This window comes from Gopherus flavomarginatus, chromosome 3 (genome assembly GCF_025201925.1).
Source record: "Gopherus flavomarginatus isolate rGopFla2 chromosome 3, rGopFla2.mat.asm, whole genome shotgun sequence".
Classification (NCBI taxonomy): Eukaryota; Metazoa; Chordata; order Testudines; family Testudinidae; genus Gopherus; species Gopherus flavomarginatus.
In genome coordinates this window covers 23,558,591-23,580,444 of record NC_066619.1, presented here as the reverse complement: position 1 = coordinate 23,580,444, position 21,854 = coordinate 23,558,591, and the positions used below count along the sequence as shown (strand labels likewise).

At 43.3% G+C, this 21,854-nt stretch overlaps 1 protein-coding gene across 4 annotated transcripts in view; it reads left to right on the top strand.

The window, feature by feature from the left end:
• Window positions 1–21,854, top strand: part of PDZD2 (PDZ domain containing 2) — a 319,956-nt gene that overhangs the window by 161,194 nt on the left and 136,908 nt on the right. The window contains exon 1 of one of the 4 annotated variants that reach the window (XM_050944623.1): window positions 18,126–18,209. The exons of 2 other annotated variants lie outside the window; for them this stretch is intronic. The gene's annotated coding sequence lies outside the window, so the exon portion shown is untranslated. Of the gene's footprint in view, window positions 1–18,125; window positions 18,210–18,286; window positions 18,388–21,854 lie in introns of those variants that run through there. One more of the 4 variants, XM_050944621.1, reaches the window with a different exon arrangement.

Genomic DNA, 21,854 nt, shown 5'->3' with positions numbered 1-21,854 from the left:
ATTTTTTGACCAGCCTTTTGATATCTGATATCAGAGGGAGTAGCACAACATGCTATAAAAATTCCCTGGCCCACCTGTGCCACAACAACTGTTTTTCTCTATATCCAGTAGACTAAAAGCCAGGGCTGGCATTAGGGGGTAGCAAACAGGGCAGTGGCTAGGGGCCCGACGCCACAGGCGGCCCCACGATGCTAAATTGCTCAAGCTTCAGCCTTGGCAGCAGGGCTCAGGCTTTGGCATTCTGCCATGAGCCCTTGCAAGTGTAACACTGGCCCTGCTCTCTGATTTATTTTGGACCCCCTGAAACCTGCTTGCAGCCCCCCAGGGGACACCAGACCCTTGGTTGAGAACCACTGTTCTAGAGGATAGCTTTTAGAGAAACAGTCAATCTTGATTTAGGCCCCTTTTGGCATTGGGGCCCCATTGTGCTGGGTACTGTACATATGTAAGTGGAGAGAGTGTCCTTGGCCTGAGGGGTGTATTGTCTAAGTGCTCCCTATAGTGACACTTGTTCTTCATCTGCACTTTTCTAGTTAACATGGGTGAGTGGGAGGACCCAAGAAGTCATGGAACCTTATAAACAGATGATACTTGGAGCAGGAGGAGTCAAAAACCAGGTGGTCTTGAGGGAGATAGTTGAGTATAGTATATGGAACAGGTGGCACACAATAAAAGGTGGGGAAGAATCTGAATGGAATCTTGCATGTATACTTCACACAGGGCCCCATGAAACCTCAGGCCAGCCCTGGTCTGTGCTCTTGTTTTTACCTTTCCATCCCCTATAGAAAAGTTGTTGGTTGAAGAGTAAGTGGATGGCTCTCCAGAAATACCCCAAAGCAGAGGTAGGCAACCTATGGCACGTGTGCCGAATGCGGCACACAAGTTGATTTTCAGTGGCACTCACAATGACAGTGTCCTGGCCACCAGTCCGGAGGGCTCTGCATTTTAATTTAATTTCAAATGAAGCTTCTTAAACATTTTAAAAATATTATTTTACTTACAACAATAGTTTATAGACTTACAGAAAGAGACCTTCTAAAACGTTAAAATGTATTACTGGCATGCGAAACCTTACATTAGAGTGAATAAATGAAGACTCGGCACACCACTTCTGAAAGGTTGCTGACCCCTGCCCCAAAGTAATGCTATAGGCACTAATGTGTATTATTGCTGCTATTTTTTTCTGTAGCACAATTGGTACTTCTCAGATCTATGTAGTTCTGTGTAAATGATGATGATTAATAATAATAATGATAGGATCTCTGCTCTGAGGAGCCGCTGATCTTCTAATTTAGACAAGTAACATAAAGAAAGTAATCACTCACTGTGCAATGTATAGGGAGAGTCCCACAGAGACCAAGGGGAAATCTCTTGGGACTGCCTTAGTTATCAAATATTTGGATCATATTTGTTCCTACTTTATGGAGTTGTATCTTAGATTTATTAGGGCTCCATCTGGTAGGCTGGGTTGTAGTTTCAGGAAAAACAGGCAATTAGAAGGGAGGCACTGGTTTCATCTAATTGGCACAGGGAATAAGCTGGGGTCCTCCCAGTAAATTACAGTTTGCAGGAGGTGGTGACTCGACTTTCTTTGCACAACAAGTTAGGATGTTTGTCCGTTTAAAGTCACGTGCTGTTCAGCTTGCTCACTGCCAAAGGCTATTCTTTTCCTATTGTAACTCGGAAATACATTGGAAGAGATCCACTGTCTGTTTGCATCTCAAAAGGTTGTGTGTGTGTCATTTGTGGATAAAGAGTGTGGGGAAGAGGAAGGATCCTCAGGGCTAAGAGCTGAATTATGCCCACAGGAGGGAGTCTCTCCTCAGCCAGTCTCTGCTTTTAGTTATTTCTAGCCTGACTTTTGAGAAGCCAGTGAGACGTTTGAGAAGCCTAGTTGAAAGAACATGAGACTGGGAACTGTGGAGTCTTGAGTTCTACCCCAGCTCTGCTATTGTTTCACAGGGTGGCCTTGGGCAAATCACTTAATCCTATTTCAGTTTCCTCATCTGCAGTACCGGGATAATACTGTTGACCTCCCTACCTCACTGGGATGTTGTGAAGATTAAGTAAGTAAAGGTTGTACAGAGCTTTGAGGCCGGAAAAGTGATACTGGCATGCTAAATGGAATTATTTGTTATCATTTGTGCTAAACTCAGATCGGCTGAGAATGATTTGTTGTTTATCACCTGGCCATGGCGCCTAGACTATCCCTGCTTTCCTCCATGTATGTAATCGACAACCACACCCTTCCCCTGTGAAGGGATAAGCACAACTCAAGGCAGCCTTGAAGAGCAGGTGAGCATTTGCGAAGCCCTGGGAAAAATAATAAGCATGTCTGTTCTAATGACATGCCATTTTTGGAGAGATTTAATAGCAAATGGCGGGGAGAGAACAATTGTGGTTATTTTGAAAACATTTGTATTGAAAGCATACAAATACTCATTGTTAAAACTGCTCTTAATGGCTGACAGATGGTGGACAGCTTGGATTTAGGCATGTTAATAATAAATCTAATTGTAACACGTAGTGTTTGTCATCCATAGACCTTAAAGTGCAATTAGTACATTGTGTGAAAATATCATCTCTATTTACTGAGGCACAGAGAGATTAAGTGACTTGCTGTAGGACATTCCATGAGTCAGTGGTAGAATGAGGACTAATACCCAAGTTTCCAGATTCCTGGTACGTGACTACCCTATACGCAACTGCACACTGCCTTCCCTGGTAGAGAATAGGTATCCTTTGAATTACTGGTTCTATATTTGTGTGTGTAGGTCATGTGTGAGGTGGTAAGTGTTGAAAATCTACAGTGATTTATTTGAATATTAGTAAATATGACCTGAAGTTTTGTTGAGTTGCTCATGTGTTGGAAAAGTAAGAATAGCTGCTGGTAGTAGAGACTAGTTCATGCTATTCTAAAAAATGATACAATTTAGTCCAGTTGATTTTACATAATTAGTTTCTTCTGTTTAAATTTCAATGTCCATTTCCTTTTGTTTCTTTCATAAATATATCTCTGAACTTTTTAATGGTTTATATGAAAGACAAATAGCTCTTTAAGCTCTGCAGGTGTCCTGGTTTATGCTAAAGTGGTCTGCTTTCTTTTTGAAGTATACAAGGTATACTGGAGCTGCTTTTCCTCCTTGTCCAATTAAACTAGTTAATTAAATCTCCCTTTTTATCATAGCCTGCATTTTTAACCTTTGCAACTGAGCTCAGTCTGCTACAGGAAGTTCTTTGCGCTTTTCAGCACTGCAGATCCGTAGTAAACAGGGCATTAAATCCAATCCCATGCTGACTCCCTGTATTCATCTGTCTTTCCTGGAGTCTAGTATCTTCATGCTGGTCATTTCCTATGCTAATAGTTACTTGATTTAAATGCCAGATGCATTCAAAAAAAATCCTTTTACTTTAACTAAATAAATGTTGGATTTAGCAAATGCATTTGTAGCATAGGAGACAAGCATAAAGCATGCTAGGGCTGAAACCATGTAGCATAATTTGATAACAAAACAGTGAAGTTATCACAAGTAAAACAGCAAGATCTCCACAGTAATATTAACCTCTGTTATTTCTCTTTTCTGTTTTTATTTTGCATCCGTTGTTTGATCATTGGCTGGTTTGATCATTGATGGCATTTTTGCAGCACTTTAACTGCAGATGCAGTGTATGAACTGCCAAGCAGGGACTAACACCTTTGGAAACTTTTCCAAGTGTTGATGCTTAATGAATTTGATACAACAGTGCTATGGAGAACATCTAAAGGTGCTACAAGTCATTCTTATTTTCTTCAGAAAAGGTATTCTAGTTCTCCTTTCTCATTTGAATGTAAGCTTTGTTGTTGTTTTTTTTCAGTAGGAATGGAAAATGGCAAAGACTTCCAAAACTTTTCTATCTCCATATCTATAACATGTCAATCTGTAACATACTGTTTTAACCAAATTTAAATAGCTTCTGTACTTGTTTAACTTTCAGCTGATGTAGCCATGTTATAATAAATGAGAGAGGGTTCTGAGAGTTACATGCAAAAAATGATATTGATGGAAACAATTGCGCACATAACATTTTGATTGCTACCTGAAATTGTAAAATGTATATATAACTGCTGAGTCAAATCCTTTAATCTTTACTCTCACGAGCCTCCCACCAGGACAAATTGGCCTGAGTCAGAACTGTAGAATTTTGCACATACTGTATATGTGGCAATCTTCAATTTCAGTAGACCAGGATTTTGTTGTTCTGAGATGGGCAGTGAAGTTAAAGCAACTTGTTGGCCCTCTTGGATTGTACATACTAGAGATTATATTGTGTCAGGATCCTGAAGGTAGGTGAGACTAGTGGCAGTAGCTTGATAGACAGAAACAACAGCTGAGGTTTGCAGTTAGTATCAGAGTCAATAGGTTGAGGGTCAAGCCAAAGATTAGGCCAAAGGGCAGAGCCAGAGACAGGTTGGGGATCACGTGAAGGATCAGTTCTGCGTATTGGGGTCTGTGTGGGTTGTCTGGGCTTTGAGCAGGAGTCAGGGTCCGAGTCAGGGTCCAAGTCAGAGTTGATGCCAATACCAGGAGTTCAGGAAGAGAGAATTCAGGGTGGTTGCGGCAGCTAGCTGCATTGTTACCTGGACACTATCTCAAACACCCCTTGGGTTTATATAGGGTGGGGAGCCACTCAGGCACTGTGAGGCTGCTGTTTGTCGAACCCCTGCAGATGGGACCTCCTGTGGTCTGGGGCTGCAGTGGATCATGAGTAAGGCAGCGTGAGTCGGTTACAGCTGCTGCTGGGTGACAATGTGGAGGTGTTCGATGTCTGACAACTCTGCAGGTCGGGGTTTGAGACCCACTAGGCCGTACGATATTATTTCAAAGTCTATTGGTACATCATGATTCTTGTTTCTTATTTAAGGAATGCTATTTCTCCCCCCCTCCCCTTTTTATAACTGTGTTGAAGAAAAACAGATTAAATAGCAACTCAGGATGGTATCATTTTATGCGATAATGAACAGAAGTGACATGGGGTAAGGTCTGAAGGTCACGTATTGCCTTCCACCTGCTGTGATGTCAGGGTCTGCTCCATTTTGCAAATCTGGGGAAGTTCTAGAGATATCACTGTCCCTGATATCAAGGACCAAATAACATCTGGCCTCTGTGTATGTGTATGCAAGGGGAAAAGAGGGAGGGCGCAAGGGGTGGCTACCTAGAGGCATCACTTAGGAGTCCTTGGGCAGAGGGAGCTCAACTGGCTAAGGAAGGGAGCACACCCAGTGTGGTCTTTGTACAGCTGCTGCAGAGGCTAAAATGCAGCAGGACCTCTAGAAGGCTTGTATGGAGCAGTGTTGTCTCCCATACTTCCTGCTAAGGTGGTGCATGCTACGCTGTTGTGGGTGTATGGCTCTGTGCTACAGTGTAACCCTAAATCCTGTCTTTTGCTTTAGGAATTTGATTTCTGTTTGGTAAACAGACCCATTTGTCTCTGAGGTCACTGTGAGGTCAGTATCCTCAAGAGGCTGTGAAAGCGGCTTTGATATGGAAGTCACACAGTTTCATTGTAACAGATGGCTGTTGGAATTGAAACTGAACAAATGAAATTATTCAGGTTATAAAAGAAGTTGCGTGATGCAAACCCAGCACTTGGGAACTATACTGAACTGTGGGGAGAAAAAATAAATCTTCACAGAAGTTAACTTTTTCATTTGCTGCAAGAGAAAGATATGGGCCTTGAACCAAGCTCCCTGATCCTGGGCTTCAGGTCAGGCAGGATTCTGAGCTGAACTTCGCAGCTGTTCCATATTTCTGTAATGGGCTGAACTAAAGCCATGCCCTTTAATTTGCCCAACTTTTGAAGAAGGGGAATTGGCTTGGCTTGGACTTTGGAAAGGGCATAAACAATTTATCTGGTTCTGTTTTTTTTTAAACCAGATGTTCATTTTATTTGGCTTTTACTCTGTAAAAAAAACAAAAAAACATATTGGCTGCATCAGCACTGAACTTCCTTCCAATGTTTTTCCTGAGAAGAATGACAAGTTGGGATGGTCTGTTTTTCCTTTGACTCAGCTGTCGCTGTTTTATTTTCTTGCCCTAATTAGAACTCTGCCAGTCCCTTTAAAGTGTGCAGGTACTATACATATTGTGGTGTATGGAATTCTAAAATTGTGGTGACTCTGTGTGGTTACTGCACCTGTATGGTCATCAGTCAAATTTTCAAAACTGCCCAAGTTCCATTCAGAGAAATCATCTGGTTTCCAGGCTATTCTTTAAAAACCTGTCTAGAATTGGTAACCATACTGTTTTCAGCTCTCGTGATTTTATTGTGACACTTGTGGTATTTGGTGTTTTTGAAGGGTTCGCACGAATTTCTGATTTTAGCCTTCATTCTTAAGATGTTTTGCTCTTATCCAAAATAGCCATTATCTCCCTTTACTATCAGTGGGAATGAAGCCACAGGCTAGCCTCAGCAAGATCTCTGCCATGTCCATTTGACCTTTGCAGGGGAAATTGAGAGTGGCCTGCGCAAAGCTGGCCACACTCCCCCATTGTTGCCAAGGGGGCCAAAGTCAGGCTGCTCATATAGACGTTGATGGCCTCTTAGTAACCATGTGAGGGTTGGGCAGTGAACAGAATGTGGAGGTTTTCAGGATGAGATTGTGTGAGAAATAAGGAAGGGGAAATGTGCTAAGGAATGGGGTCGGAAACTGAGAAGTCAGAATGTGGGTGAGTAAGAGACGATGAGCAGGGTGAGGGGGAATGTGAGGAGCAGGAGGAAACTATACCAATTTTCAGAATAGCTTTTGAGGAGAGTTTTGATTTTCTGTCTTTTGCAAGGGATACTGAGAATTCAAAAAGTCCAGTCTTAGCAAGAGGAGCTGTTTTTCCCCCAACTGAAAGTGCTTACCAAAAATGTGTGTGTTGAGCAGCCAAAACTCTACATGGACAGATGCAAGGGAGTTTAAAAAACCATTCATGAGAGTTGAATCGTACTAGCCAGCTGCTACGATCAGACAACTCTTTTGGACACTAATGATATTGGTGTACTGTGAAGAGCCCAAGTAAAAAGAGACTCATAAAATGGACCAAATCCTCAGCTGATGTAGTTTGGTTAAACTTCATTGACTCCAGTGCAGTTATACCAGTTTACACCAGCTGAGGTTCTGGCCCTATATTGCTGGATGGTGGGTTGTTTTGGCACTTGCACAGAGGATTTTATTTTTCTGCTGATACACTGGAGTGCAATAGGTATGCACACACGTGTTCTATGAAGGGTTAATATTGAAAAGGTTGTATAGCATTTCAGCTGTGTAACTCTTGTTGAAGTGAATGAGTAGTTATATAGCCGACCTAGTGGATTAGGCCTCAAAAGAGAAACTTTATACAGTGGCAAAGCTTGACATGAGTTTTAGGCAACTGTTATTGTCTGTCTGTCAGTGTAAATGTTGGGACAATGCATTTTGTTTTTGTAATGTAAGCAGCTTCCATGAATGGAAACTAGCAGCAAAATTTGGAACTGGATTGAGTTGACCTGTGATGGCCTTTTGACATGTCACAGCTAATTTAGTATTTAGATTTTTTAGATTTCTTCTTTGTAACTTCCAGTCAAGCTGATGGTTAAAGCAATGCTTCTTTTATAGTTTAAAAAGGCCATTCTTATCTGTTAATTGCATTTAAAAAAATGCTTATCTTTCCTGTTCTCTGGTCCTATGCCATAAAGGACCTCTTGAGGTCCCTTCCAGTCCTATGATTCTATGAAGTCCATTTTTCTCTCTTTATTAATTATGAATCATTTAATAAATTCACTGGCAGCCAGGCAGTTTTTTCTTTTCTCCGGGGTGGGGGAGACATTTATATGACCTTACCACATAGTAAAAGATGGTGACATATGTGATGTATAGATGAAAATAAGATATGAAGAGAACTTTTATCTCCAGTTGAGACAGGAAGATTTAGGATTTTTTCTAAACATCATCAGAGGAAACAAAAATTACCCAAATGTTTCCCATTACATAAAAAAACAAAGAAACAAAACCCAGTTATATCTTTTGTATTGTTGTAATAGAATCATAGGACTGGAAAGGACTTTGAGAGGTCATCTAGTCCAGTCCTCTGCACTCAAGGCAGGACTAAGTATTATCTAGAGTAGACCATCAGGTGTTTGTCTAATTTGCTCTTAAAAATCTCCAATGATGGAGATTCCACACTCTCAGGAGGCAATTTATTCCACTTCTTACCTACCCTGACAGTGAGGAAGTTTTTCCTAATGTCCAGCCTAAATTGCCCTTGTCCTATCCTCAGAGATTAATGAGGACAATTTACCTCACTCCTCCTTATAACAACCTTTTATGTCCCCTCTCAGTCTTCTCTTTTCCAGACTAAACAAACCCATTTTTTTCAATCTTTCCTCATAGGTCATGTTGTCTAGACCTTTAATTATTTTTGTTGCTCTTCTCTGCACTTTCTCCAATTTGTCCACATCTTTCCTGAAATGTGGCACCCGGAATTGGACATAGTACTTCAACTGAGGCCTAATCAGTGCAGAGTAGAGAGGAAGAATTACTTCTCATGTCTTGCTTACAACATTCCTGCTAATACAGCCCAGCATGATGTTTACTTTGTTTGCAAGTGTGTTACATTCATATTTAGTTTGTGATCCACTGTGGGCCCCAGATCCCTTTCTGCAGTGCTCCTTCCTAGGCAGTCATTTCCCGTTTTGTATGTGTGTAACTGATTGATTGTTCCTTCCTAAGTGGAGTACTTTGCATTTGTCCTTTTTTTAATTTCACCCTTTTTGCTTCAGACCGTTTCTCCAGTTTGTCCAGATCATTTTGAATTTTAATTCTATCCTCCAAAGTGCTTGCAGCCCCTCCCATATTGATATCATCCACAGACGTTAAAATGTACTCTCTATGCCATTAATTAAATCATTGATGAAGATATTGAACAGAACTGGCCCCAGAATTGATCCCTGAGGGACCCCACTTGATATGCCCTTCCAGCTTGTCTGTGAATCTCTGATAATTACTCTCTGGGAACAGTTTTCCAACCAATTATGCACCCATTTTATAGTAGCTCCATCTAGATTGTTTGTAATTTGACAAATAAGAGAGCTTCTGGGCTTTTATTGTCCTGGAACAAGCATACAATAAAATGGACAGAAGGATCCTCACAACAGTGCCAAGGAAATTTTCAGTGTCTGAGGATTTAATAACTATGGTGAATGTTCTGTATAGATTCCCGAAAACAGTGATCTGAATATGTTTTGGAATGACAAATCCCTTTGAAGTAAAAGTTGGACTGCATTAGGGGTTGGCTCTTAGTCCATCAATATGATAGCAGCAGACTATGTCAGCAGGAATATCCCAACGGGAGAAGGTGAGAAGCTACTGTATACTGGCAACATAGCAAGAAGGGAATCCTCAAAAGAAAACCTAGAGGAAATAGTAAACCAGGGGTATGACCAGCTAAGATGGCCTGAGATTAAAATGAGCATGACTGAGGTCATGTGGGTCAGGAGAGTTGACACAGAGAAATTCAACATAGAGATTAATGGTGAGAGAGTAAACCAGACTGACCAGTTTGTGTACCTTGGCAGTTGGGTCATGGAAGATGGTGAGCTTGAATGTTAGTTAGTCCAGATTGTGTAGAGCTGGAAGAGTGTGGAATAACATCTCAGGGATTGTATATGACAAGCCACATAGAATAATAGCCCAACTGTATAGAGCAATGGTGCACCCATCTATGCTCAATGGTGCAGAACCATGGGTGATAGAGGCAGCAGGTACAATGCCTACAGGTGTTTGAGAGGAGATGTCTTTGTGCCATAAAAAGAGCTATACAAAGAGACAGATTTCAAAATGAAAATATTCGGATGGAAGTCAAAATCTGTGATGTGGTTGACAAAAATCCCAGAAGTGCAACTAGCTGTTTTGGACACATGTGGAGGATGAAGGAAGGGGACCTGGTGAAGATAGCGTGCCAGGAGAAGGTGGTAAGGAAGAGGCACTGAAAAAAGCCTAGGAAGCAATGGATGGATTGCAACTAAGATGATAAGCATGTGGACCTTAGTGCCGCCTCAAAAAGGCAAAGATGGCGGATGCTTGCACAATGATCCAGACTCACTTGTTGGGATAAGCGGGAAGAAGTCATCTGAGCAAAATGGCTATACAATAATTTCCAACAACATTTCACAGAACACATGGGAACAGGGTTATATCTCTCACTTGCTTCTGCACATATGACAGTTCAGCTCCCGAACGTGAGGTAAGGGAGTTGCTCTCTGACAAGGTGAAAGATCAGTTTTTTTGGGAACACTGGTCTGGCCACAATCAGGTCAGCAGAAGAACTTTCAGACTGGGTCCCTGGAGAAGCAATTGTGGCTGAGTACCTTTTGTAGTGTGGTGTTAGAAACGATAAGTTTGAACAGGATTACAAGGAAATATTAAAAGTAACATTTGTGCATAGTTGTGGATATAAGATGCTCATTTTTACTCCTTTTTCCACGTCTGTAGTGGCTCTAACAGAATCTACGTCTTTCTTTACTGAGTTTCAAGTACAGTTCAGTTATTTATTGCCTGTCTTTTAAATGTGAGGGGAATTGATTTAGTGGTTTGAGTGACAGCTGTGGGAGTCGAGAGACCTGGGTACTGGTCCTGGCTGTACCACTCATTGTATGACCGTTTCAAGTCTCTTAGGCCAAAATTTTCAAAAGTGGCACTGAATTTGGGTACCAGAGTCATTGGGTGATCAATCTGAAACAATTGAGACCTGATTTTTCAAAGGTGTTGATCACTCTCCAACCCCAAGTGATGTCAGTGAAGAGCTTTGAGTACTCAGCACCTCAGAAAATCAGTCCCAAGATGTCCGAAGTTGGACATCCAACAACTAGGGTGCCCAAAATCAGTGGCCAATTTTGAGGTTTTTCTCTTTGTTTTAATTCCCCCCTTTGTAAAATAGTTCTTCCCTATGAAACTATATCATAATTTAGTTTATATTCAAAGTGATTTAATCTATAACACACTACATAAGTGCCAGGCATTATTAATATCATAGATGTTAAATATGATGCACATAAAGCAATGAATAATAGTCAATACTTTCTACCTTGGTTAGAAAATCTATTTGGTTTAAATTGGGGTCTGTTCTTCCATGTCTGAGTAATGACTGCCACTGGTGAAAATTATAGATGGGACTGAACTGCCAAGCTTGGTTATGTATCCAAACTTCTCTGTAGTCTAAAGCGTGGTGTTCTGGCATTTTGCATCTGGTCCAGCTCTAATATTAAAAGAGATGTACACATATACATTGACTGGGGAAAATAGAATTAAAAATTTGTAGCCCTCAGTGAGATACTGGTATGTTACATTAACTACTACTTGCATCATATAACCTATTAAAAAGGCTTACTATTAAAAATGAAACTTGTAAGATCATATCTGGGGTAGCAGCAAAGAGAATGTTCTCTCTGTATCTTACTCTCTAAAAAATGGTGAAGCTGTTGAGGCAGGTGTGATAGACTGTTCCATTATGTTCATCGCTTTTACAAAACTATGTCCATCAGTCCAAATTGTAGCCTGGGGAATGTCACAGCAGGGTTACCATGGTGGTGTGAGGTTAATGCTGAGGGATAATAGGAAATGTGGTGTGACACCCCTTTTCTCCCTGCAAGGGCTGATTATCTGATATCATAGGTGCTGTGTGTTTTCTGATGCTGGAGCACCCATAGGGGAAAAAATGGGGGGTGCTTAGCAGCCACCGGCAACCCACGTATCAGCACCTCTCCCAGTGCCTCCCACTCGCCGGTGAACCCTGCGACTCAGTGCCTCTCCCTCCCTGTGACTCCTGCCCACCATGAACAGCTATTTTGCAGCACGCAGGAGGCTGGGAGAGAGGGGGTAGGAGGGATGATGCAGCATGCTTGAGAGGAGGAGCGGGACTGGGTGGGATGGAGCACGGGTGGGGTGGAGCGGGGCTGGAGTGGGAGGGGGCGGGGCTTTTTGGGGAAGGGGTGCAGTGGGGGTGGGACCTGGGGTGGAGCTGGGGGTCGAGCACCCCCCCCCCGGCACTTTTGAAAAGTTGGTGCCTGTGTTTGATATAGAGGTAATTTGTCTGAAAAGTCAATAGCTACTAAAACAGCATCGTGGAACAAAATGGCAAAAACAAAGATTGTACTTGTAGCTACCTCGCTGATTTACCTGATGGCCACATCCCCATCATAACAAACACTCCCTGTTCCACTGAAGCAAGGGTTCTCTCCAGCACTAAACATCCCCAGGAATGGGTTTATCTCACTTTTATTTCTCAAAATAGAGAATTCTTGTTTTGCTTGTGTCACATCTTCTAAAGGATTAACTCTGGGCCTCAGTTAGTTCATGTTGGTTATTCATTTGCCTTTTGGTATGCCCAATATCTGAGCAGAGGCCTCCTCTCTTCCTTATGGCTACTTATGTATTTCAGAGAAATGGCACTCAATTAAAAAGATCTCTCAGCCACATGCTTTCCTACATAGGGGGAAGAAACACTGTGAAACTTCTCCAGATTGTCATGACCAGGGCTGGGGAAGTCAGGTCTGGTGGTCGGAGAAGTGGCAGTCAGAGGCCAAGATCAGAGTTGGAGTCAGAACGAGGGTCAGGAACCAAGCACTGAATGGGGCAGAGCCAGAGTCATACTCAGAGCACTTAAGCCAGGTGTCGGGATTGTAGTCCAAGTTCAAAGGTAGAGGCGGAGGGTCCAAGCCAGGGTTGGGAGTGTGAGAGCAAGCCAAGAAGCAGATCTGTCGCTACCGCTGGCTGGGGAGTCAACCTCGTTGAATGGATGTTTCTTGGAACTCCTCCTGGGCTTCTGGACCAATCAAGGGTCACAAAGGAATCTGTCAGTGTTTCTTCCTAGGTGGTACTTCCTGTGGTATTTCTCTCCTCAGGGTCTATGTGACAACACATACAGCCTTATCATGGCTGCCAGGTAGTGATATGGAGGTGTCTGCCACCCTACAACCCACAAACTTGGGTTCTAATCCCCACACAACAACCCCACACCGATGCAGTGAGTGGGAGAGTTTGACCCTTCACCATCAATGAACCTTGGAGGTTACATTCATACAGCTAACCAGACTTCCCTCTCTCTGCGCCAGCACATCTCCATTGAGTCCTGGCCAGCAGCTTCCCCATACCACCCTGCAGGGGACTTTACAGCTGCCGAAGAGTTATTAGGAGGAGTTGCCACAAGCAGTGCTCACATGGATTCTCAGCAATCTTCTGCCCTTTTTCTTGTGCAACTTGCTGCCCTCAGCGCTGCGTACATCTCCCCTGTTGCCCTGTGGTAACGAATGCACATTGTCAACTACATTTTTAAGAATGTAAAACTGCCTTTTGGAAAAGGCACAATTGTTGCTTTCATGATTGGGATTCTAATCATTTAAATAAAATGTGACACTACAAAGCAATACTTACGAAGTAATAAAAGTTGTTGATTCAGTACTGTCAACCTTTGTATTTCAAGTACATCTTTTTGGTAAAGTACTATCGAAGGTAATAAGAAGGTTAACTATTCTTTGAATCTTATTGATTTCTATAGCAATTGCTTCAAAAACCTATAATATTTAATAGAATGATAAAAATTCTGTTGGATTTTTTTTAACCATCCTATAAACTTTGCTATTAATATCTAAAAAATAGTTCAAAATGTTATTGCCACTATTAAATGCTATGGGATTTTAGAACAATTGTTATCTATTATATTTCTTTAGCCCCATTTGATTTCATTCCCACAAAATTCTGTAGGTCTTTTCCATAAGAGTTGGGTCTGATCCTTAAGATTGCTGGGCTCCTGCAACTCAGTGGGAGTCAACGGTAATTGAAAGTATTCATTCAATATTTGCTAGAAGTGGCCCATTTAATAGAATATATTGAGTTATTCTAAATTACATATGTGTGGGGGCTGTATTACCTGAACTAGCTGTATGTATTATCTCATCTTAATCTAATGTGTAAAACATTTGGTACTTGTATAGCATTTACATGTAAAGTTTGTGTGTGTGAATATTTGTTCCATGTGAGTAAAAATCCTGCAAAAAATGGCCCATGGGAAAATAAGTGGTACCATATCCCAAGGGAAATACTGTGGAGAAAGGAGGTCTAGTGTTAAAGATTTGCATATACGGAGGCTGTTAGCTGCTCTTTAGCATCAAAATAACACCAAATAAATGAGAGAGGATCAACAGTTGTTAAAAATTCAGCCCTAATGCATAAAGGCTCTCATGGTCATTGTGGGAACAGGATCTGAATGAGGACGAAGATGAATGTGTGTCCTTTGTTCCTGACGCATGTGTATGGTTGCTAAAGTGGTTGTTAATGTTGTGCTTGGTGACAATGTGTTCAAATTAGCTGCTGCATGTGCAACTTTCATTATCAGAGCAAACGGAGACAATTTTTTATTTTCAGAAGCAGACTGAATGTCAGTGAAAGCAAGATGCAAACTTGGCTTTAGGTTTAACATAAAGTTCTGTAGATAGTTTAATATTTTCAACTAAAACATGGTTTACTACTTTTATAAAATATGTATTTAAAAACAAAGCCTCCTTTTGGGTATACTGGAAAACGTTCACCATCCTTCTAACAGGGAGTAAGTAAGGGGTTCTCTATGCAACTTATGTTCGCAGCCTCACAACCAATATTTTTGATAGTGGTTAGTTAATCCTGCCTATCCTGTGAGGTGTCTGAAACAAAGGAGAATATAGAGCGAACGGATAGGGCCCTATTTATGGGTGCCCTTGAGCTCTGCCTGACACAGCACCTAGTTTGGGAAGTGGCAAACGTGGCTTTGAGCCATCTTTGTACTCCTGAGTGAAATCCTCGCCTTGTTGTAGTAAGTGGCAAAATTCCCATTGACTTCAGTGGGGTCAGGAATTCATCTTCGGGTTAGGTTAGAACAGCCTCTGGGCTACCCTAGCCTCTATTCTGTTGCAGTGGTCCCTTTAAGCAGATGAAAATAGCTGGAGAACAGTGGTGCTTTAGCCATCTTCCCTTCCCCCAGCCACACCTTTGACATATCCTGGCTCTATGGACCGTGTCAAAGGCCTGATCTACACTATGTGTTTAAACTGAATTTGGCAGCGTTAAACCGATTTAACCCTGCACCCGTCCACACAACGAGGCCCTTTATATCGATATAAAGGGCTCTTTAAACCAATTTTTGTACTCCTCCCCAACGAGAGGAGTAGCACTGAAATCGGTATTGCCATGTCAGATTAGGGTTAGTGTAACCGCAAATCGACGGTATTGGCCTCCGGGCAGTATCCCACAGTGCACCATTGTGACCGCTCTGGACAGCAATCTGAACTCGGATGCACTGGCCAAGTAGACAGGAAAAGCCCCGCGAACTTTTAAATTTCATTTCCTGTTTGCCCAGCGTGGAGCTCTGATCAGCACGGGTGGCGATGCAGTCCCAAATCCAAAAAGAGCTCCAGCGTGGACCGTACGGGAGATACTGGATCTGATCGCTGTATGGGGAGACAAATCTGTTCTATCAGAGCTCCGTTACAGAAGACGAAATGACAAAGCATTTGAAAAAATCTCTAGGCTATGATAGACAGAGGCCACAGCAGGGATTCAGCACAGTGCTGCGTGACAAGCATAACGGAAAGCCAAAGAATCAAATGGACGCTCATGGAGGGAGGGAGAGGGGACTGAGGACTCCAGCTATCCCACAGTCCCCGCAGTCTCCGAAAAGCATTTGCATTCTTGGCTGAGCTCCCAATGCCTGTAGGGTCAAAAACATTGTCCGGGGTGGTTCAGAGTATATCTCGTCAATTTACTCCCCCCAGCCCCCCGTGAAAGAAAAGGGAAAAAAATCGTTTCTTGCCATTTTTCAATGTCACTGTATGTGTACTGCATGCTGCTGGTAGACGCGGTGCTGTGGCACTGAACAGCAGCATCTCCTCCACTTCCTTTCCTGATGGCAGACGGTACAAAATGGTGGAAAACTGTCATCATCCCGTGAGTTCTCCTGGCTAGCCTCGATGAGGTCGGCCGGGGGCACCTGGGTAAAAATGGGAATGACTCCCTGTCATTCCTGGCAGACGGTACAAAATGCTTGGTAACCGTCCTCATCATAGCAGCTGGAGCCTGAGCTCCATCAGCCCCCCCCCCCCTCGTGTCTAAAGAAAAGATTCTGTACTCTCTGGACTATCACAGCAGCGGGAGGCTGCTCTCCTCTCCCCCCCACCCTTTAATGTCCTGCCTGGACTATCATAGCAGCTGCAGGCTGCCTCCCCCTCATTTTATCTTGCTAAAAAGTCAGTGTTTCTTTTTCCTGCATTCTTTATTACTTCATCACACAAATGGGGGGACATTGCAACGGTAGCCCTGGAGGGTTGGGGGAGGAAGGAAGCAATGGGTGGGATTGTTGTTGGGGCACCCCCTAGAATGGCATGCAGCTCATCATTTCTGCGGGATCTCTGGGGCTCTGACCCGGAGCGGCTGTGCTCTCTGGCTCTCCAGTAGACTTGCCCCATATTCTAGGCAGGACTAACTCTATTTTTAGACAAAATGTAAAGAAGGGAATGACCCGGGGAGTCACTCCCATTTTGTCCATACACCCCAGCCGACCTCAGCGAGCACCCATGACAGCAGCAGACGGTACAAAAGGATTGATAACCATCATCGCCAATTTCCAATTGCAAACAATGCAAAATGACTGATAACCATCATCTCATCGCCAATTTACAATGGCAGATGGTGCAATAGGGATGGTAACCATCTCTGCTACCTTGCAAAGGCAAATGAATGCTGCTGTGTAGCACTGCAGTGCCGCCTCTGTCAGCAGCATCCAGTACACATACGGTAACAGTGACAAAAGGCAAAACAGGCTCCATGGTTGCCATGCTATGGCGTCTGCCAGGGCAATCCAGGGGAAAAAGGGGGCAAAATGATTGTCTGCCGTTGCTTTCATGGAGGAAGGCTTGAGTGACGACATTTACCCAGAATCACCCGCGACACTGTTTTTGCACCATCATGCATTGTGATCTCAACGAAGAATTCGAATGGGCGGGGGAGACTGCGGGAACTATGGGATAGCTACGGGATAGCTACCCACAGTGCAACGCTCCAGAAATCGACACTAGCCTCGGTACATGGATGCACACTGCCGAACTAATGTGCTTAGTGTGGCCGCGTGCACTCGACTTTATACAATCTGTTTTACAAAACCGGTTTATGTAAAATTGGAATAATCCCGTAGTGTAGACATACCCAAAGAGTTGATATATACTGGCTCTTTGTTGCCTGAGGAGCCCATTATACCAGAAATTTCTCTGGCACCAGATGCATCCAGTCTAATGCCCCTCTGCAGTGCTAGCATGGCATTAATATGATGCAGTTGACATGTGAATCAGACCCTCAGTTAGTCCAACAAGAAATTCCTGGAACTGTACAAAAAGCTTCCTTACTAAATGTATAGGGCTGGATTCTAATCTCATTTACAGTACTGTAAATCCAGTCGTGGCATTGATTTAGTGGAGTCACTTTTTGCATTTATACTGATGCAGTTGAAGTTAGACTTTGATTTATTGTGTGAAATAAGATTTTGCTGTGACTGCATAGTTCTTTTGTCCTGTATACCTGTAAGCAGTTGTTGGTTAGGGTCTGCTGATGCCATTTCCTTTGTAGGCAACAGGTACAAAGAATAAAATGAAGCATCTTTATTTCTAAATTAACAGGATACACGCTTACAAGCTGTTTGTTCTTTTTGAACCAAAGCTTTCATTTTGGTATCTCTTTGGTTGCATTTTCATGCCATGAATGTATTTATGCAAAACACTGTGACAAGTCCAATTAATACATTCAGTACCATTACAACCCCCCCAAAATAACAAGTGGATTAGTTATATGACATGTGTAAACTAATAATTCAATAGCTGTGATTTCTCTCTTAGAATTGGCATTTGACCCTTCTGCCAGGGCATGTGTGTATTGGACCACAGCAATTGCTGTTTAATCCTGTTTTGAAATTAAAAGAATGACTTGCAGCCAGTTGGAGCAATAGATGGTAATTCTCTTATGAGCACAGCTGAGCGGACAGCATTCTTCTTAAATGAAAAATGTTCAGCATAGAGTGGGTGGAGTGCACTAGTGTGGTAGGTGGCGAGGCAGCCGAAAGGGCAGGAGAAGGAGAATTCAGTTTTGTGCTAGACACATGGATCACCAACGGGAAGTACGGAGCGGGACACTGGTATGTTTTAACTGCTTTGTTTTGGTTTTTTTTACAAGAAGTAAATTTGTAAAATGGCAGTTGCAATAGCTGAAAGATTAATGAGAGTATAGGAGGAAAAGAAACGTTGCTTTCACTGTGACGCCTGCCGCTTCTGATCTAAGGCAGAGGAGAGTCGTGGGGTTGATCTGTTCGGCAGGTAAGAAGCAGGGATGGGCAAACTTCATGGAGTCTGAGTTTTGGGAGCCTTGCAAACTATTTCTTTGGGTTTGACAGACCTTGTATGAGTTTGCAAAATGTGTTTTACCGGTGAGTCTCCTATCTATGCATATACAGAAAATGTTTCTAGATAATGGAAAATGTGCCTTACACATAAAGGGGAAATGTGTCCTGTCCATTAAGCACAGACAACCCAAACTCCTCCAAAAGTTAGGCTGGGACAGGTGTTTGGCCTGGTATGTGCTATCTCTATTGTATTCATTATGTTTTTTTAACCTCTTGACTACTCCTTTATTCATAATTTCTTTGTATTTGTTTTTCACTTATTTATGTCTCTCTCTGCTCTTTCCCTCCCTCCCCCTCATCTCTCCACAGTGGCATGTGAAACCTAATACCATTTTGAGTTGAATGTTCCAATTCTAGATATATTAACAGGTTGGAAATTTATTATTTCTTTGAACTTATAAATAAAGTAAAATGAATTCCTGCGTGCTTGGTAGGAAGGGGAAAATATTCAGCTTGAAATATAATTGTCTTAGTGTTTGGTGCCTATAGGAAAAAATGTGTTTCAAGAATAGTTGTTCTAATGCTATTCAGTCCCAAAACACAGCTTTAATTATAATCAGTGCTACTGCACCTAGGTTAGTATTTATCCCAGATAAGTACTCCAGCTTCTTCTCCGGAGAAGCTGATGTATGAATTGAGGCACAGTAAGCTCTTCATTTTTCAGAGCAATTAAAAGTGCTGTTTATTTTCAGCAAAAGTGAATAGTTGTGCAACTGCTGTAAATCCCCTTTGGTTGAGTGGAAGCCAACATGAAGCCTGATTGTGCAATCAACCTCTGCTCTAATACTCTATGCTAGGATTGGCAGGGGGGGCCCTAGCCACTTTGCCGTCCAGGGCAGAAAACGTTTACAGGGCCCATTCTTAGCAGCTGAGTGGGTGGGGGGAACCACACATGCGCCGGCCGATCAGAGGAGAGCAAAACTGGCTAGCCGATAAAAGGAAAAAAAGCACAGTGAGATTGTTCCCACTAGAAATTAGTGCCCAGGGAGACTGCCCTGCTTGCCCACCCCTAGGATCAGCCCTGAGGATTGGTGCTCCGGTGAGATTCCTGAGATTTCATCACAGTGACATATTGTAAATGTGTGGTGTTAGCTTGACCTGTCGAAGATGTCATATAATGCATGATCCTGTTCCACTTAAATCAGTGGGAGTTTTGCATTCACTTCAGTGATCAGTGGCAGGATTAGGGCCATAGTAATAAAGAGAAGGATAAGGCCAGTAATGAACAGCAGTGTTGTGTCTCAGCAGGAGACTATTGGCAGGATGGTTGTGACATGAAGTCTCTTAGAATGAGGGAGGAGCTGGGTAGGCAGAGGAGATGAGTAGGGTTGCCAACCTTCCTGGTTTCACCAGGAGTCTCCTGGAATCAGGCCCTATCTTCCGGAGGCTACTGAAGCCAAACTGGGAGATTTTAGGTACTGAAAACCCAGCGGCACAGCAGGGCTAAGGCAGGCTTCCTGCCTGCCCTGACTCCGTGCAGCTCCCAGAAAAGGCTGGCATGTTTCTGTGGACCCGGGGGAAGGGAGCGGAGACAGAGTGCCCCAGTGCTGACTCTGCCACTCCCATTGGCTGGGAACTGTGGCCAGTGGGAGCTGCGGGGGCGGCGTTTGCAGGTGCAGGCAGTGCATGTGGAGCTTTCTGTCCCCTTCCACACAGGGGTCGCAGGGATGTGGTGCTGGCCACTTCTGGGATCAGCGCAGGGCCAGGGCAGGCAAGGAGCCTGCATTAGTCCAGTTGCACTGCTGATTGCGAGCTGTCTGAGGTAAGCGCCGCCTGGCCAGAGCCTGCACCCCGCATCCCTGCCCCAGCCCGGAGCCCCCTCCTGCACCCAAACTACCTTTCAGAGCCTGCGCTCCTCACCCTCTCCCACACCACAACCCCCTGCCCCAGCCTTGAGCCACCTTCTGCACCTAGACTCTCTCCGAGAGCTTGCACCCCCTCCTGCAGCCCTACCCCATCCCAAAGCCCCCTTCTGCAGCCAAACTCCCCTCCAGCACCCGCACCCCCTTTGCACCTCTGCCACAGGCTCAGCCCAGAGCCCCCTCCCACACTCCGAACCCCATGGCCCCAGCCTAAAGCCCGTACCCCTACCCCAGCCCGGTGAAAGCAAGTGAGAGTGAGAGAGAGTGAGTGATGGAGTGAGTGGGGCGGGGTCTCGGAGAAGGGGCGGGGCAAAGGTGTTTGGGTTTGTGTGATTAGACAGTTGGCAATTCTAGGGCTGAGGCTTTTGTATTCCTACAACCTACGTTTTTAATTTAAATTTTTAAGTTGTTTCTGTGCTGAGATCTTGAATGCCAGGTTGTAGCTGGGGGTAAACTGGTACATCAAAATGATAAAGTTTAAACTTCAGAACAGCATGCTTCATAATGCTTCTCCCCTCTATTGGCCTTTGAGGTGGTATTCAATATGTGGCCACTTGGGGCAGCGGAATCAGATGATGATGAGAATAAACCATTATGAACACTAGCAGTCTGCAGTAGCAGCTTGGGAAACAGGCTTGTTGTTATTAGGTCAAGCTCATTACATGAATAGGTGTGACAGCCCAAAGTCTTGTCATCTCTTGTACTCACAAAATAATGTACTCTCTTACTGTGTTTGTCAGTTGTTGTCATTATTTATAACACCTGTGTCTTGTAACTAATGGAATTGTTGCAGCAGATTATGAAGTGCATCAGTCCAAGTGCAGAAACCAGCACTGCATGAAAAACATTCGTTTTGCAGATTGCATGGAATAGTTTCCAAATACTACCACACTAACCTTTTGAAGATGGTGTGTGTAACAAGCCCTCCCCTCCCAAAAACTGCATCAGAAGAAAATGATTTTAGGTTGCAAAGTCAAGCAGAGGAAGGGTAGGAAATACTAGATGTACATTTGTTCATGCTGTCTTAATTATGCCCCATTGAGTCTTCCTCCTGTGCACTGAATGAGGCTGGGAAGCTGTATCATAAGGCATATGCACAGTGCACCGAATTAATGTTGAATAGGCAACCATAAATCTGGCATTTCCTAACTTTCGAGTGCTTGACTTTGCAACCTAAATAACTTTCTTTTGACAGAAACTTTTGCACATGATTTCCTAGATTTTATGTTTAAATAGACAGACAAAAGTAAAAACAAATTCTGTTATATGCAACTGTAAGAACCTATCCATCATATGTCATCAGCAGAACCTTCAGCACTGCAGATCAGATGGCTACCACTTTAGATAGAGGATTTAACAGCATTAATTGGCAGCGGTAGAAGGCTATTATCTGGAAGGGATATTAGCTACTGGTGACACATGCTGGGCCTAGGACTTGGTCTGAACTGGCTCTTTCTCTTCTCCCTGCCCTGGAAGGTTTGACTTTTGTCCCATATGGTGCCTCCAGAGGAGGGGGACG